The sequence below is a fragment of the Protopterus annectens genome, chromosome 1.part1, assembly GCF_019279795.1.
Source record: "Protopterus annectens isolate FY-2018-M chromosome 1.part1, PAN1.0, whole genome shotgun sequence".
Classification (NCBI taxonomy): domain Eukaryota; kingdom Metazoa; phylum Chordata; order Ceratodontiformes; family Protopteridae; genus Protopterus; species Protopterus annectens.
In genome coordinates, this window is record NC_056726.1 from 806,502,812 (window position 1) to 806,519,954 (window position 17,143).

Consider the following 17,143-nt stretch of genomic DNA (forward strand, 5'->3'; position numbering starts at 1 on the left):
GAGGCTTAGTCCTGTCCAAATAAAATCTAAGTTGTCTGCGCACTTCCAAAGAGTGCATTATTCATTCTCCTTTGTTTTGTGAATTTGGGAAAAAAAGAAGGCAAATGAATGGACTGACTAAGGGCCACACTAGACACCACCTTGGGCATAAAGAAAGGATTGGTCCTGAGGGACACCCTGTCTGCATGCACATAGTTAAGCTATAGTTATAGTTATTGCTCTGTAGTGTTAAGTGCTAATGATAATTTTACAGCTATCATTGTTACCCAACTGGATATATACCTTGTAGCTTTCCTATAGTCTTGTTCCTAGCCTAGTTAGGATAAGATTTGACCAGAATTTTGCTGACTTACTTTTGATAAGGACTTGCTATAATACTGATTAGAAGACTTGTATTAGGAACCTAAACTCCCTCCTTTTTTACACTGCTTACAATAAATTAATTTGGGCCACCAGGTGGCAGACTTGTCCCTTCCAGGTCTTGAAGCCTTCTCCTGACCTGTACTACACATTTGCTATATACTGTTTATCCACAGACTTGCTATTAAACTGTAGCCCATAACATCTTTTTTATGGTTAGCTCTCACACACCCTCCAGATAGCGCTATTATCTACTCTTTTAACTTTATTCCAGTATTTAGGGTTACCTACCTACTGTAATCCCTGATTCAACTGATTGTTCTTTTCAGCTCCTTACCTCTCTTGTCTCTACCCGCTCCGTTCACCCTGCGGGCTCACTTCGCTCCCCTACCCCCAATGCCCACCCACCCCTACTGCTCCTAAGTTTATACATCCTCACCGCACCCTCTTCCTCTCCGATTCAGTCACAATAGTCATCTTGTTAACATTCTACATACACCTTTCTCTAATCACCCCTAGTATAACTCCTCCCCTTTAAAGAACACCAGTAAGCTTATTAGTCACTATGCAAACACAACCTTTCCAAATCCAACTAAGGCGCCTAATCATTGTCTTTCTCCTACTTTCTCTAACAGAAACCTACCCGTTAACCTCATATGAACAGTCAAAATATTTACAGATGAACTTCCCTAATGCACAAACAAGTACTACACCTCTAATCAACTCCCCAGAACACATAAATATAACATCTTTACCTAGCTATTTACCTGTTAAACATCACAGACTGACCCATATCAAATACAACTATCTAAAACCTAAAAAACCTCTTCACCATTACTTTAACCTCCACAATCCCTTAAACAAACTATTGCACCTCTCCTTACCAGATGGGGACATTCATCCTAACCCAGGACCAGGGCAAGAAACAAGCACACAACCACAAATTCATGTTCCCGCTACTCCAAATATTCCATCTAAATCTCCCAACTCACTCTATATAGCTCACCTCAATATTCGCATCATAAATAACAAAATTGCCCACCTCCATGCTCTCCTGGATGTTCATTCCTTTGATATACTTTGCTTAACAAAAAACATGGCTAAAACCCACTACACAAAATGTTGAAATTATTCCATCTGGGTACAACACCTTGAGACAAGACCGCAAAGTAAAAAAAGGAGGGGGTGTTGCTATCCTCTATAAAGAAGGGCTAGATATCTATACTAGATCTTGGTTCCTCTTCTGAAAACAATTCAGAAATCATTAGCACCAAACTTCAACTTAATCCCAGCAAATCCCCAAATATAATATGTATCTACTTACCCCCTGGTAGCATCACCACTCTGGAAGGTATCCTTGCTGAACTCTCCACACAATTTCCCCAAGAGACAATAATTCTTGGAGACTTTAATATAGACTGGAAGGACTCTCTACTGAATCACCAACCTCCCATATTAACCTTAATGGCTTCTCACAAACAATTAACTCCCCAACCAGAATTAATAAACCCAATAACAAAGAATCCATCCTAGACTGGATTCTAATAAATAATCACCAACAACTCTATAATGTAGGGACCCTCCCTGACTATGCAAGTGGCCATTCTCTCACTTACATAAATCGGGCAAAGGTCAAGCTCACACAACCCAACCATATATAAAACAATAAGACAACAGAAACTTTAACCCCAATAACTTCCAAGCTGAACTAAAAGAATGTGATTGGTCACCTATAAAATACCTCCCATTTAATGAAGCAACAAACTACTTTAACTCAAAATTCTTAACCACCATGCACCAAAGCGTTCCATCAAAATTAAATCTAAACCCACCCCATGGCTTACACAGAAAACCAGGCAGAAAATTCAACAGAGAAATAAAGTTTGGGCACTATGCAGAACAACTAAAAACCCCGTAGACCAACAACAATTCAGGCAAAAAAGAAATGAGACTGAGAAAGCCATACTCGAAGATAAAAAAAACTTTTACTTCCACCACCAACAGACCAACCAAAACAATCCACAAAAGTTCTGGGCTAGCATAAACAGATTACTTCAACCAGGCCAATCCGCAACACCATCCCCTATAGGATCAAATTCCGACAATCCAAAGCAAACTGCTAATGCTTTTAATACCTTTGTCACAGAGACCATCCAAACACTTGCTAATCAACTAACAGCCGATAGCTCTGCCCTTCCAACCAATACTACTAACTCTCTCCCAACTCTAAACCTGCAACCTGTCCCAACTTCCCTCACCTGCAACCTCTTAAGTAAACTAAAACCTACTACCCCCTCAGTTGACCAGCTACTTGCTGAATACCTGCAAAAGGCAGCCAAAGTCATAGCTTATCCTTCATCATTGCTGATAAATAGAACCATGCAAGAAAGCACTATTCCCATCATTTGGAAAATCTCCTACATTATCCCCCTACACAAGGGAGGAAACTCTAGAGAATATTCTAACTATCGTCCCATAGCTCTACTTTCCCCATTAGCTAAAATAATGAAAAAGTGCATCCACAGACAGACAGTTACTAGACCACCTACTCCAGAACAATTTACTGGCCAAATCTCAGCATGGCTTCAGGCCTTTCCACAGTACAACTGCACTCCTATCCTTCACTGACAGCATCAATAAAAACCGCAATAACAGTCTTCTCTCTTCAGCACTTTTCATCAACCTTTCAAAAGCATTTGACATGATCAACCACCACTTACTTCTCAATATTCTAAAATTCTTCTCTCTTGACACAAAGACTATAAAATGGTTCCAGTCCTACCTTGATAATAGACAGCAGGCAGTGCTATGGGACAACAACCTCTCATCCCATCTCCCAGTTACCCCAGGTGTTCCTCAGGGCTCTATATTGGGCCCCCTCCTTTTCTCAATATTTATCAATGACCTCAACCTAGCTATTCCTTTAACTAACTGTGTACAATACACAGATGATTCGACAATCTGCTCAGCTAAATCTCAATCCCAACTACAGACTCTAACTCAATGTTCAATAAAACAGAAAATTGGTTTCTACAACGCTGCCTCCTCTTGAACACCCCCCCACAAAAAAACAAACTCCTCCTCTTCACTCCTACCCGTAAATCACTCCCAATAAACTTTTCAGTCTTATTCAATAATGGTACATTCATATCTCCCAATCCAACAACTAAACTTCTAGGGGGTAACCATTGATAACAACCTGAACTTTGAAACTCATATCAACACCATAAAACTGTCAACAGGAAACTAGGCTCCCTCTATAGGATAAAACCCTTTCTCTCCCCACTAGCCAGAACCATCATTGCCTATTCCCACCTTATCTCCACACTTCTTTATGCTTCTTCCATATATACTAACTTGTCAAAAAATAACCTTAACAAGCTAGCCAACGCTTACAATAGCAGTGCCAGATTTGCTACTGCTTCCACCTTTAGGACCCATCATTGCCATAATCTGAAACAATTAGGCTGGTTAGAGCTTCTGAATCAGATTCACTTTAAACAACTCACCATTGTGCACAAAACCTTTTTCCAACCTACCAATACCCCAATACTTGCTAGTCTCATTACCCAATATAAGAACCTTTCAACTTTACGCTCATCTAATAAACTACTTGTATCAACATATAAATCTAATAACATGGCAGGAGATGCTCCGTTCTCAAATGCAGTTGGAAAGTAATGGAACCAACTCCCCCATGAATTTACATCACTGTCTTCATTTACACTTTTTAAACACAATCTGAAACTCTATCTTAAAACCCATTGGTTATGTCCCTGTACAAATCCAGACTAATCTCATACTATATCCCAAATACCCCCTCTTAAGACCCAATTTCTGCTCTGTGTCTTTTTAGATCAAGGCCTATCCTTGGCAAAAACATATCTTATCCTAATAGGTATTTTAAATTATCTCTAGTTAAATTCTTCTGCATATAATTCTAAAGCATCCTACCTAAGGCAGGCAACAAGTATTGTTTAAACTGTGAGCATTGCTGAACTGTTGAAACTTGAAGTATGCATTTGTTTAACAATTACTTTCTAGTTACTAATGAAGTCTTGTACATAAAATCTAAAATATCTTATCTAATGCTTGTAACATGTTTTTGTATAAACTATGAAGATTCCTGAACCGTTTAAAATTTGTAGTATTTAACTGCATAACAACTAGTACCTGTATGTTAGTAGTCTAGTAATCTATTGGAGTTTATCTCCCCGGGATTCTACTGAAAATGGATATAAATCCAGTTAGACTATCCTGGTCAACAAATGTAAAATAAATAAATAAATAAACAAATAAATGAATGAATGAAGGGCTCCACCGCCATGAGGGCCTGTAATTCGGACACTCTTCTTGCTGAAGTGATGGCTAGAACGAAGGCCGTTTTCCAAGAAATGAATTTCAAATCTGCAGTTGCAGCTGGCTCAAAAGGAGGTAGTGAGCTTTTCCAATACAAAGTTAAGGTCCCAGGCTGGAGTAGGGGCTCTCCTGGGAGGTCTTAAATTTTTGGCCCCTCTTGGTGAATTGCTTTAGCAGGGATTGAGAGAAGAGGGGTGGTTCAGTATTTATTACGTGCTGAAATGGCAGAGGCATGAACTTTAATTGACAAAAAGGAAAGGCTCTTGTGGAGCATCTGAGTTAAGTACTGAAGAATAGGCTGTAAGCTGGCCACCATTGTACCCATCCCCTGAGTCTGGCTCCAGGAACAGTATATTTTCCACTTTTCAGCATATGATTTTCTAGTACTAAGCCTCCTTGCCTCCAGAATGACGTCTAGCACCTGCTAACTGAGGGATGCTATTGAAGAGCTCAAGGAATTAGCCAGGCTGCAAGGTTCAGAGTTAGAAGCTGAGGGTGCAGAATCTGGCCCTCCTGCTGGGACAGCAGGGAAGGGGTCTGAGGTAGGTGCCATGGTTCCAGCAGTGACATACTGCGCAAGAGGGGGTACCAGTGCTGGCGTGGCCAGTCTGGTGCAATTAGTATTGTCCTTGGTTTGTCCTGTTTGATATTTAGCAAAACTTTCGAGAGGAGAGGCAGAGGGGGAAAGGCATAAAACTGAGAGGCTTTCCCAGGTGAAGGACAGGGCATCCACTTTCCAAGCTTGATTGTGGGAAGTCCTTGTGCAGAATTTGTCCAATTGGTAGTTCTGAGGGGAGGCAAACAGGTCTATCTCTGGATTCCCCCATTTGTTTCTCAAAAGGTTGAATATCTTTGGTTCCAGTTTCCACTCGTGTGGGTCCATGAGATTTCTGCTTAGGTCGTCTTTTAGTGAATTTAGCTTGCCTGGCAGGAATTGAGCTTGTAAGGTGAACTTGGTAGATCAAGGCTGTGTTCCACAGAGCCATGGCTAGTCTGCAGAGAGAGTACAAGTGGGTTCCCCCCTGCTTGTTTATGTACCACATAACAGTGGTGGTGTCTGTCTTTACCAATAATTGTCCTGGAAGAATGTTGTCCTTGAAGGCTGTCAGGGAATTCTGTACAGCTAACATTTCTTTTTGATTGATATGCAGGTGCATTTGACTCTGGTTCCATTTGCCCTGAATGCATTGCCCTGCCAAGTGAGCCCCCCATGCATAGTCTGATGCTTCTGTAGTTAGGGTTTGGGGGTAGAGTGAATGGGAGCCCCGTGTTGTGGTAGCAGGCTTCTGCCCACCAAAGGAATTCTGTCTTTATACAAGGAATGACAGGAATCATTGATTCCAGGTCCTGAGAATGTTGACACTATAGGCTTTTTAGATACCATTGTAGTTTCCTCATATGCAGTTTTGCATATGGAATTAGTAGAACGCAAGGGGCCATGAACCCCAGGGCGTGCAGGATTTTCCTTGGAGATAGCTGGGTTTTTGTAGCCAATAGTTTGAAGTAGGCTGTCAAATAAACTTGTTTCTCTGGCATGAGGTAAGCCATCTGGGAAGTTGTGTTCAAGCTTGCTCCCAGGAATACAATTTGTTGGCAGGGTACTAGATGAGATTTCTTTTCGTTTATGGTGTACCCCAGTGAGGTTAGAAGTTTCTTTATAAATGCTAGATGTTTTAGTAGCATGCCCTGGTTTTCTGCCTGAATTATAGACACTCATCCAGGTATGGATATATTTGAATATTTCTTTGCCTGCAAAATGCAAAGACTGGAGCTAGACACTTTGTGAATACCCTGGGTGCAGTAGATAAGCCAAAGGGAAGTGCAGAGAACTGATAGTGCATGAAGCCTGCTGTGAAGCGTAGGTATTTCCTGCAAGATTCCCTTATTGAAATGTGCAGGTAAGCTTCCTTTAAGTCTAAGGCTGCCAACCAGGCATCTTTGCCTAGCATAGGAAGCAGCTGTTGAAGTGTTAGCATTCTGAATTTTGGGATTACCAAAAAGGTGTTTAGAATAGAGAGGTCCAGGATAGGATGCCAGGAGCTGTCTTTTTCTGGGTATCAAGAAAAGTCTTTGAGTAAAAACCTTGTCCCTTTTCTTCTGCTGGGACAAGCTGAATAGCCCCGATACGTAGGAGAGAGAGAACCTGCTGCTGAGCCTCTGCCCACTGATTTGGGGGTAGGGTCTGGTCAACTGTTTGGGGTTGGTAAGGTGCGGAAGTGGAATCTGTGAATCTGTATCCTTTGAAAACTGTATTTAAAACCCATTTGTCCTGGGGTAATGGATTTCCCAGTTTTTTGCATGCAGGGCAATCTTTCCCCCCAAGGGAGCAGGCAGTTGAGCAGGGCTTGGAAGGGTTAAGATTAAATCATTGTGACATTTTTACATAGGGAGGAGTTTTACTACTTCCAACTTTGGAAGTGGGAGCCCCACACTGCTTAGGCCTGTGTGTACCTTGAGACTATAGTCTAGGTGGTCTGCTGTTCCTGGGTTTGGGCTGAGAAGGCCTGGAAGAGACTGGAAAGGACCAATTCTTAGAAGGCCAATGCCTACTAAATCTGGGAGGCTGTACTTGCAGGAAATCTTTAACAGTTTGCATAGATTTAGCTTTTTCCTCCATCTTTTTAAGGACCTCTTCTGCGTCGTTGCCAAACAGACTGTCTTGGTTTAAGGGAGCATCCAGTAATTTAGCTTTAACTTGATCTGGCAAATGTCGCTCCTTAAGTCAAGCATGCCTTCCAAGTACAGACCCAGTGACAGCAGCCCTGCAAGATGCTTCTAATGAGTTGAAACCACACTGCAAAGTATGCTTAACAACTTGTTCAGCAGAATGCATTAAATCTTGTAATTCTTTATGTTCAGCATAGTCAGTAATCAACATCATTTTTCTGTTTAAGAAGTCCCATAATATGTTGTTGATACTTTAACATATGAAACTGGCGGTTTAAGGCCCTAATGGCCAAAGTAGCAGAAGTGTATACCTTCTTAACCCATCTGTCCAAAACCCTGGAATCTCTATCAGAGGGGGAAGGGTTTTTAGCAGTAGTAGCCTTAATGCCTTTTGGCCCTTTGGAAATGGTCTCTGGATCCACAGTAGGATTTGTGAAGAGAAACTTGTGAGAGTCAGGTACTCTGTAATACCAGTCAGGTTTTCTGGGAGCTGGAGGTAAAGTGTCTGGGGCCAGGCTAGATTCTACGAAGGCATCATCTACAATGTCCAGAACAGGAAGGATAGCTAAAGGCCTGTGTTGAGGGAGGAGTAAGAATTCCCTAAGCCTCTTTTTGGAGTCAGAGAAATCCTGGCTTTCCCAGTGGAAATACTCCCTAAGAGAGTGTGCAAGGTTTCACCAAAAGAAAAATCTTCTGGAGGGGAAGCAGAGGAAATGGAACCCTCTGCATCAGAATCCTCATAGGTAGACAAGGGCAAACTCTGGTAATCGGAAGAAACAGAAATTTCAGAATCCTGATCATTAGAATCAGTTCTAGGTCTCAGAGGGGGAAGACTAACTTCCCCTAATTAAAGTAATAAGGTCTTCAGACATTCTTATTTGTTTTTTAGGCATATGGGCCTGACTGTGCAGTTTGGACATCTGTTTTCTAGGCGTGGGTTGAGTTTTAGGCCTAGAAGAAGAAGGTGGCGTCTGTTTGAAATGCAGGTCTGTAGGCCTGAATACATCCTCAGAAGCCGATGCCTGCACAGCAGCTCCGGACCCATCCAAGGTAGAGACATCCGCAGGTTCCATAGTCGAAGAAGCATTTCACGGCATACCGGACTCCGAAAGGGTCTCAGCAGAGGCCTGCGAATCTGAAGTAGTGGGTATCAGGGGCTGCGAAAGCGACTCACTGAGTAGCGATGAACTGGTGACTAGCTTAACGGAAGCGTTGTCGGCAGTTTTGGACCTATGCGGTCTGTCTCGGTCTTAATCTTTATGTTTTTTCGGAATATCTGTAGTCGTCGGATGGCTTACCAAAGCCATTTCTGGATAGTTAAACAGAGTACCAAAATAATTTGCTGCAAAAATAGCCCAACGACGAATAGTTCGGGGGTTGAATAAACACAAAACCGACAGCGAGGAACATCGTGGTCTGGGCCTAAGCAAGGAATGCAGTACGAATGAAAATCTTTATGAGGTAATTTGCTTCCACAGGTAATACAATTTTACTGACATCGGTTAAGAGCAAGAAAAAGGATCCCCAACTTAGCTTTTTTTGAAGACTTCGGTTCTGAAACTCGAAAATGAAAATTTCAGGAGTCGTCCGACCGGCACTTGTGAACTGCTTCTGCTTCGGGCACCGTGCAGCAAGAAAAACTGATGTAATGGTGTTGGCTGCATGTTTTATACCCCTGACTACCTGACGTCATGGAAGATGAAAACAGCATCCGACGCAGGAATCCAAGACTTTGACATTCAGACCGGCTGAGGGCTACCTGCAGGCATATAACCCAAATGTAATGACTGCAACAGTGAAACATGAAGAACATCTGCTAACAATGGCACTATCACCTCCCAAAGCCCAAACTAAACTAAACTACTGGGTGTCATAGTTGATAACCTGAAGTTTGATGCGCATATCATACTATCAAAACCAATAAAAAACTTGGCTCTCTTTACAGAATCAAACTTTTCCTTACCCCACTTGCTAGAACTGCAATTGCCCGTTCCCATCTGCTATCAACTCTTCTCTATGCCTCACCTCTATTCTCCAACTTAAACGAAACAGATCTCAATAAACTATCATCCTGCTATAACCACATTGCCAGATTTGCTACTGGCACAGCCTACCGGACACACCACTGTCACAACCTAAATCGCCTAGGACAGCTAATAGTGGCACATAAAGTCCTTTACCAACCAGAAAATACACCTCCACTAAAAAATATTATCAGCCCCTACACCAGCACCCGGCCACTGTGATCATCCACTAGACTCCTAGTTCAAACATATAAATCCAACTACTCAGCTGGGGACTCTCTGTTTGCCAACTCTGTTGGAAAAATATGGAACAGACTCCCAGCTGACGACCCTAGAACCCTCATTAACACAATTCAAAAACAAACTCAAGAAATACTTCAAAACTCATTGGTTATGTCCTTGCACTAACCCCGACTAGTGACCTCTCTAGGTGCCTTACCTTCAACTACTTCTAACTTTTCATAGGTTCGTACTAGGCTATCTGCCCTAGGGCATTTATAAGCCTAGCCAGAGTGTGTGTGGCTTTCACCACCCCTTAGGATGAGAATACTACGCCCTTTTAGGGTTTAGTTTACTGTGCCTCTGTCTAGTAGTGACACAGAGATGACCCCCGGGGTAAACCTACGATCTCCCACCCATTCGTCGAGATTTCTCTTGAATAGAGTCAGTGAGGGGCTCTGCCTAACATGGACTGGGATTCTGTTCCAGAGTGTAGGGAGCCTCTGGGTTATGAATCTGTCCCTCCAGCACGTCCTATTTATTTCTGTGTTGAGGTTTAAGTCTCTTGTTCTCGTGGCTCTGATGGATTTGGATTTTCTGAGGTGGAGCATGTCCATTGATTCTGGATTGGACATGACCTTGTACGTCGGGCACAGATCACCTCTGAGTAGGCGGTATGCGACTGAATAGAGCTGGAGTTTTTTCAGTCGGGCAGCATATGACATATGTTTAAGACCCTTTATCCTCTTGGTGAGGAACTTTTGGGGTCTTTCCAACTGCTGCAGGTGTCGGGTGAGATACATCCCAAATGGGGCATTGTACTCAATCATTGGCCTGATAAGAGAAGAGTACAGGGGCACAATGACCTCTCTTGATCTAGATGTGAAACCCTTCATGATAAGGTGGGCAATATAGAAGGTCTTCCTAACCACTTTGGCAATGTGAGTGCCTAACCACTTTGGCAATGTGAGTGTCAAATGAGAGTTTACTGTCAACCTGGGTCCCTAGGTCCCAGATTACCTCTTCCGTACTTAATGGATTACCACCTATGTGGTAATTTGTCGGTACCTTGTTTTTCCCAAAGGGTATGACTATACATTTTTTGGCGTTCAGCTTAAGGCCATGGCTCTGGCACCAATTATCCGTTTCTATGAGGCCTCTCTGAAGGATGTTTGTGTCTGCTGGAGTATCAATTATGGCGCCCAGTTTGCAGTCATCTGCGAACTTTGTCAACCACAATCCTCCTAGGTTTGCCTGTACCTCGGAAAAATAAATGCCAAACAAGAGGGGTCCTAGGCCTGAGCCCTGTGGGACACCGCTTGTGACTGGCTTAGAGTCGGACATAGCTCCAGCAACTCTGACCCTGTGGGTTCTGTCCTTGAGCCAGTTTGCAACCCATCTTGTGACATATGGGTTTACATTTAAGCTGGTGAGTTTGTCTAGGATGCCCGAGTGGGGTATTATGTCAAAGGCTTTTGCAAGGTCAAGGTAGGCTGTGTGAACTGCCTTACCCTCATCAATGGCCTTAGTGACTGTTTCAAAAAAGTCAACCAAGTTCAAAAGGCAGGATCTGCCCTTGACAAAGCCAAATTGGGTAGGATCCAATGTCTGTAGGTCCCCAATGTCTTTGTTTATGAGTTCCATAATGATCCTCTCCATAGCTTTGCAGACCAGGCTCGTCAAGCTTATGGGGCGGTAATTTCCAGGGTCCGTAGAAGCACCACCTTTGTGAAGTGGGATCACTGTTGCCGTACGCCACTCTTTGGGTACGTATCCTGTAGTAAGGCTAAGATTAAACAGCAGCCTTATGTGTGGGTTTAGTTCCTCTTGGAGTTCATGTAGCACACAGCCCGGGACACCATCCGGTCCCATTGATGCTGTGTTTTTAGCTTTAGAGAGGGTGGCTCTCACCTGGGCATCTGAGATGTTAGGGAGGCTACATTCTGCTGGGATAATTATTTCTCCTTTTGGGGGGGGGGGGGGGGGGGAGAAATTTGCACTGAACCTGTCTGCCAGAATGTTGGCAATGTCAGTGGGTTCAATGTATTTTGTGTCATTTTGGACTAACTCTGAGCATATCTGGGAGTTTCCACCCAGGTTTCTAACATAGCTAAAGAAGGCCTTGTGGTTGTCTTTTGCGTCTTTTGCGATTTTTCTCTCAAAGTTGGCCTTGGATGATTTTATGAGTGATCGTAGTTTTTTGCTAGTACTGATCAAAGATGCCTTCCCTTTTAGGGATTTTGCTCCGTCATGTAGTAGCTTCCTCCTCCTGTTGTAAAGTTTGTTTATGGCTGGGGTCCACCAGACCGGGCGCCTGCCTTTGGGGGAATGGGTCTTGGTTTTATTTGGGATTGCATGATCCATGCATTCTTGAAGGTGCCCATAGAAGGCATCTGCAAAGGATTCAGCAGTGTGGGTTGTGGTTTCCACTGGCCCAGGGGCCTTGAAGGATACCACTTCAGTCTTAAGAAGTGTGAAGTTTGCTTTTGAGAAGTTCTTCACTGTAGTCTTTTATGCAGGGGGTGGGGGCGGGATGTGGATTTCCAGTGAGATTAATTTATGGTCTGATCTTACCAAAGAGGGATATACTTCCGGTGTGGAGCATTTTGTCCCCATGTTTGTGATGATCAGGTCTAGTATATTGTCTCCTCTTGTGGGAATGGTGACTAGTTGTTCCATTGCATTTGAGTTTATGAATTCTAGGAACCTTTGGGCTAGGGTGTTGGGGCTTGAGTAATGTTCCCAGTCTATGTTTGAGTAGTTGAAGTCTCCCAAAATTATGGTATTTGGAGAGACATTCGTACTCTCCAGTGTCTTCAGGAAGGCTGTGTGGGGTTCCTGAGTTTGAGAGGGTGGTCTGTAGCATGCTACAAACTGTAAGGCAGTTTTGCCTATGGTTAGTTGCACCTGGATAGTCTCCGATGCTTCGTGCGTTGCCACTAACCTGGAGGTGTGGGTATCTTTGATGAAAATGGATACTCCCCCTCCTTTTGTGGTTTGGTCCAAGTTTTGGGGCCGGAAAGCATGACATGAGGTAAAACCTGATAGTGCTGGGGTGCTCTCAGGAGCCTTGAACCAGGTTTCAGTCACTGCACAGACATCGATGTTCTCCATACTGAGGAGGGCTTCGAGGGCGTGCATCTTGAGGTTTAGACTTCTGGCATTGAGCAGCATTACCCTTAGTTTTTTTCCACTTGTGTTTTCTAGGGAGGTAGGTTTGCCATTTGAGCCTTGCCTAAAAAAGGCACTATGGGGGTGGCAAGAGCCTTGGCCAATATCCGGAAGCCCAGGGGTGACAGGTGCAAGGCATCCCTTGCGAAGCAGCGTGGCTTGTCAAGCATGTCATCCCAAGCAGACAGACACTGGATCCCCTTAGAATGACACCAGTAATTAAGCCAATTGTTAAAACTGATCATTTTGTCTTTGTACTGTGGCATCATTCTTGGTGAGGGTAAGATGCTGCTCAGGGTCAGGGTCATACCGGCCTGGGCTACATAAATCAGAGAGCTCCTCTATGTCTCTCTTCATGTAGTCCAGGGAGGTACGTCTCAGGTCGTTCACACCGACATGTACAATGACTGAGTCATATTTGTACTTGCTGTGGAGTGACCTGAGTGCTTGTGTTATGTGGCGGATTCTAGCTCCCGACAGGCAGCTTACTGTGACCTTTTCCTTGTTCAGTCTGGTGAGCGGGATGTCAGTGTGTCTGACTATGGAGTCACCTATTACAAGTGTGTCTGGCATGTTGTTTGGCCTTAAGGGCTGTGACTGTTTAGCACACTGACTTTGTGAACTATGTGTTGCATGTGCTATGTCTTGAGGTGGTGGTTGCTTGGGTGTCTGCTTTGGAGGCCTCTGGTTTTGGTAGATTTTTAATCAGCACCTCCGAGTATGTTTTTGTTTGTTTATGTGGTTGGTTTGCAGTTGTGATAGTTCTATGTGAGACTGGGTTTGTGGTGTGCGTGGTTACCTTCTCCTCCTGACTTGTCTTGCCAGTACTGAATTGAGAGAGCTCAGCCTCCAGTTTGGCTATATAGTTGCATCTCTCGCATATATTTGTATTTGTTGGGAGAAGGAGAGGGTTGTCTGTGTACATGAGGCCATTGTAACATTGCCTCAAAATTCCCAGATTCACCAGCTGAATAGGAGAGGACGCCAGCAACTGACCCTTCGACATGCTAGAAATAGTGAAAAAGATTGCTGTGTAACAGTCAGAAAGGACCTATAGGGAGATGGGTACTCAACAGAATTTAGGTGAATGAAGTACTTTCTTTTGTTTAAGAGTGCCTTACCTGTGTAAAAAATGCTTTAGGAGCAAGTGTTGAGCTTTTCAGATAGAGTATAGGCTGTTTAGATTGCAAGTACAACAGTTCCAAGGGAAAAATTGAAGAGCAGACTTGGCGGAGCTAGAAAAAGTTTAACCAAGTTTAACCGGCGCTGCGCGCAAAGCCGTGCAAACGCGGATTTTAAGCGGTGAACTACAAAAGAGCTAGGAATGGTCCCAAACAACCAATTACTACAGCTTCTTGTGCTGAGGTCACTTCCCCCAAGGACAGGTAAGCTGCTCAAGGCTCCCCACTCCCACTGGTGAGCAAAGAAACTTCCTTCTATCCAAGTAAGGTAATGGACAACACAGGAACTACACCACAGCCCAGAATACAGCAATGCCTGTATACTGGTCTAAACTAGTCGAGAAAGGCGGGAAAACAAGGATTATTTTTTTGGGTTTTTTTTGTAGAAACACCCAGAAAATGCAGAGACAGTGATAAATTAGTTACACAGGCTAGCACACTTTAGTGGGCAGCCTCCACAGTTAAATTAAACAAACAAACAAGCAAACGTTCGATTAAATTCGACTAAATGTAACTTTAAGTGCAGATTTTAAAATAAATGCAGTAATCAGTAAAAAAACAGTTCAGGCTAGTTCAAAGTAAGCAACAGAAGCTATTTCCAGTGAAAAAAAAGCAAAGATACTTAAATCCAGAAGGTAGTCGCTTTTTCGAGTTCCTTGCTGCTAGGACCACTCTGTAAACTCACGTGGAGCTTGTCTGAGCAGTACAGCCAGAAAAAAACGCCCAGAGGTGGATTTTTTTCTACCACTCCATTTCAGGAAGGGTCAATTGTATAACTGCTGCTCAGTGCATCTTAAACATGAATGTAATGTTATGTATGCTTAACTTTGAAAATAATGTTATGTTTTGTAAAGTGTTGTATAACAAATTAGTACATGTGCTAAATGCTGGTATTGCTTATGATTGTAATCTGCTTGAACCTAGCATTTACTAAATGTTCTATGTAAAGTATTATCTTGGACATTTTCTCCCCAGGCATCCGCTGAAAATGGACATGTATCCAGTATCCATCTATCCCGGTCAAAAAATGTAAAATAAAAATAAATAAATAATAAATAAGGCTTTGTAATAAATTGCATTACATGTCAATCATAAATAATCTTTTCATTTTCTTGTCCTCACATGCAACACTGTACGACACTCTTATTCTTCTGTGTACTATTTCCATTTCAGGTATAAAAAATCCTTATCAAACCATGACTAACTTATATTCACCTAAAATGCATTTATGCTTAATGCCTAAAATGTATTCTGTATTATTTTTACTGTTTACTCATTTTATTGTGGAGCTTTTCTCCTCAGGCATTCGTTGAAAAGGGGCAGCTTGCCGACCAAGTCAGTCCATTCCGGTAAACAAATGTAATAAATAAATAATAAAATAAAAGTTTGAAACTGATTTTTATATTAACAGACCTGACATGACACTTTTTTTTCATAGGTTCATAACTGTTTACTTGGCTAACGACCACAAGGGCCTTTTTAAGTCTAGCCATGCATCCAAAATCTCTGACAAGTTCTGATATCCTTGATAAATGTAAGCAGGAGTTTAGGAGATGAAACCTTTACAAGCAGGGGTCTGGGAGATTAACCATTTACAGGTTGCCTGTGCCCATTAGAGACATAGGTGCCAAACCACGGATGAATTTCCTGTTCCCCATCCAATTGTCCAAGTTGTACTTGAATTGGGTAAGGGAGGAACTCTGCTTCACATGGATAGGGAGCTGTTCCCCAGCCATTTTTCTATAATATAAAAACTTGTCCATTTTTTTCCCACTGCTGTGAAAGAACATGGAAAGCTGTCCATGAAAGATCAGTATTCTTTTGTGCCCACGTAGCAACCAACTACATGACTGTTTTTCTACTAAATTTATCCCCCATTCTTTTTCATTACCCTGTCTCAAGTGGCTATGAACCATCCCTGATCCCTGAATGACACGTACAATACCAATGCCTTGGGCAAAAAATACTAAAGCCTCACTTCCTCAAGCCTATCCAATTATCCCATATCACAGTCTGCTCTGTGGGGCAGAGGAATAAAGCCCTGACTGCAGACCAGATGACCTAGGATCAACATGTGACCTAAGCATTACAGGTGATGAGGAAGGAGGCAAGAATGAGTGGCCAACACTGGCTCACTCATCTCTGGAAAGAAGGAGGTGGTAGAGAATGTCAGCACCTACTAAATGCAGAAGTGCTCAACATGCAGCATATGAGCCAGAGGCGTACACTTGATTTGGTCAAACGGTTTCAAGTTGGTAGCCCCAACAGGATGTCTTTGGGAATGCGCAAACACAGGAAGTCACAGCAGAGTTTTACATCTGTGAGCACACTTGCCAGATACTGTGAAAAGAGATTAGGGGAAGTCAATAGAAAAATGGAAATTATACAATGGTAGCTCGTTAGTATTCAAAAACATGCAGATGATCAGTCAGCCCAACCAGACAGCCCTCGAGCATATACCAATAGAAAAATTTTGCTTCATATTTTAGGTCTATCCCTCACAAACTTTGGGGTTTTCCAGCAAATCACTGGAGGAGTGAAGTTACTACATAAATGACAATGCAATGCATGACAGCATAAACCCTGTTATTCTAGCAGCTTTCTACACTTTTAAGACCAACATTTACAATAGAGACCTTTGCCCCTCTTATTTAAGGATCTGCAATATTTTTTGAGCTAAAGGATAGAGAGGTACATACTGAGGGCAGAGGAAATACGAGAAAAATCAGGTATGTTCTGCAAATCTAAGGAAATGTACCTGATTTTCCTTGCATTTTTGCCCTGTCTCCCTCGTACGTCTAAACTGTCAAGATTTTACAGCCCCCCCCCCCCAATAAATAAATAAATAAATTCCCACAACAGAGATCTTCCTTTCTCCACTGTTTACTTACCAAAGCACTATGGGAATGCAAGTCCCATACACATGGGCTCATACACAAAGAAAAGGAAGAATGCGGCGCCATTACACAAAGACATTTTAAGAAAAGTAATATCTTTCTGAAATAATACTGCATTACAACAATAACGGACTCATGCATGTGGGTATACTGAAGATTTAACTATGTTTGGGCTTTGTTTATAAAAGTCTAGCCAGCCTCATCTGCAAGGCCATGGAAATAATCATCATGGATCTCATCTACAAGGACCTAGGTGATCTTCAAA

The 17,143-nt window shown here is 42.7% G+C and overlaps 1 protein-coding gene across 1 annotated transcript in view; it reads right to left on the bottom strand.

Moving 5' to 3' along the window:
- The window catches only part of LIG1 (DNA ligase 1), a gene marked incomplete in the record, with an annotated part of 1,422,011 nt that overhangs the window by 1,281,550 nt on the left and 123,318 nt on the right, over window positions 1-17,143 (bottom strand).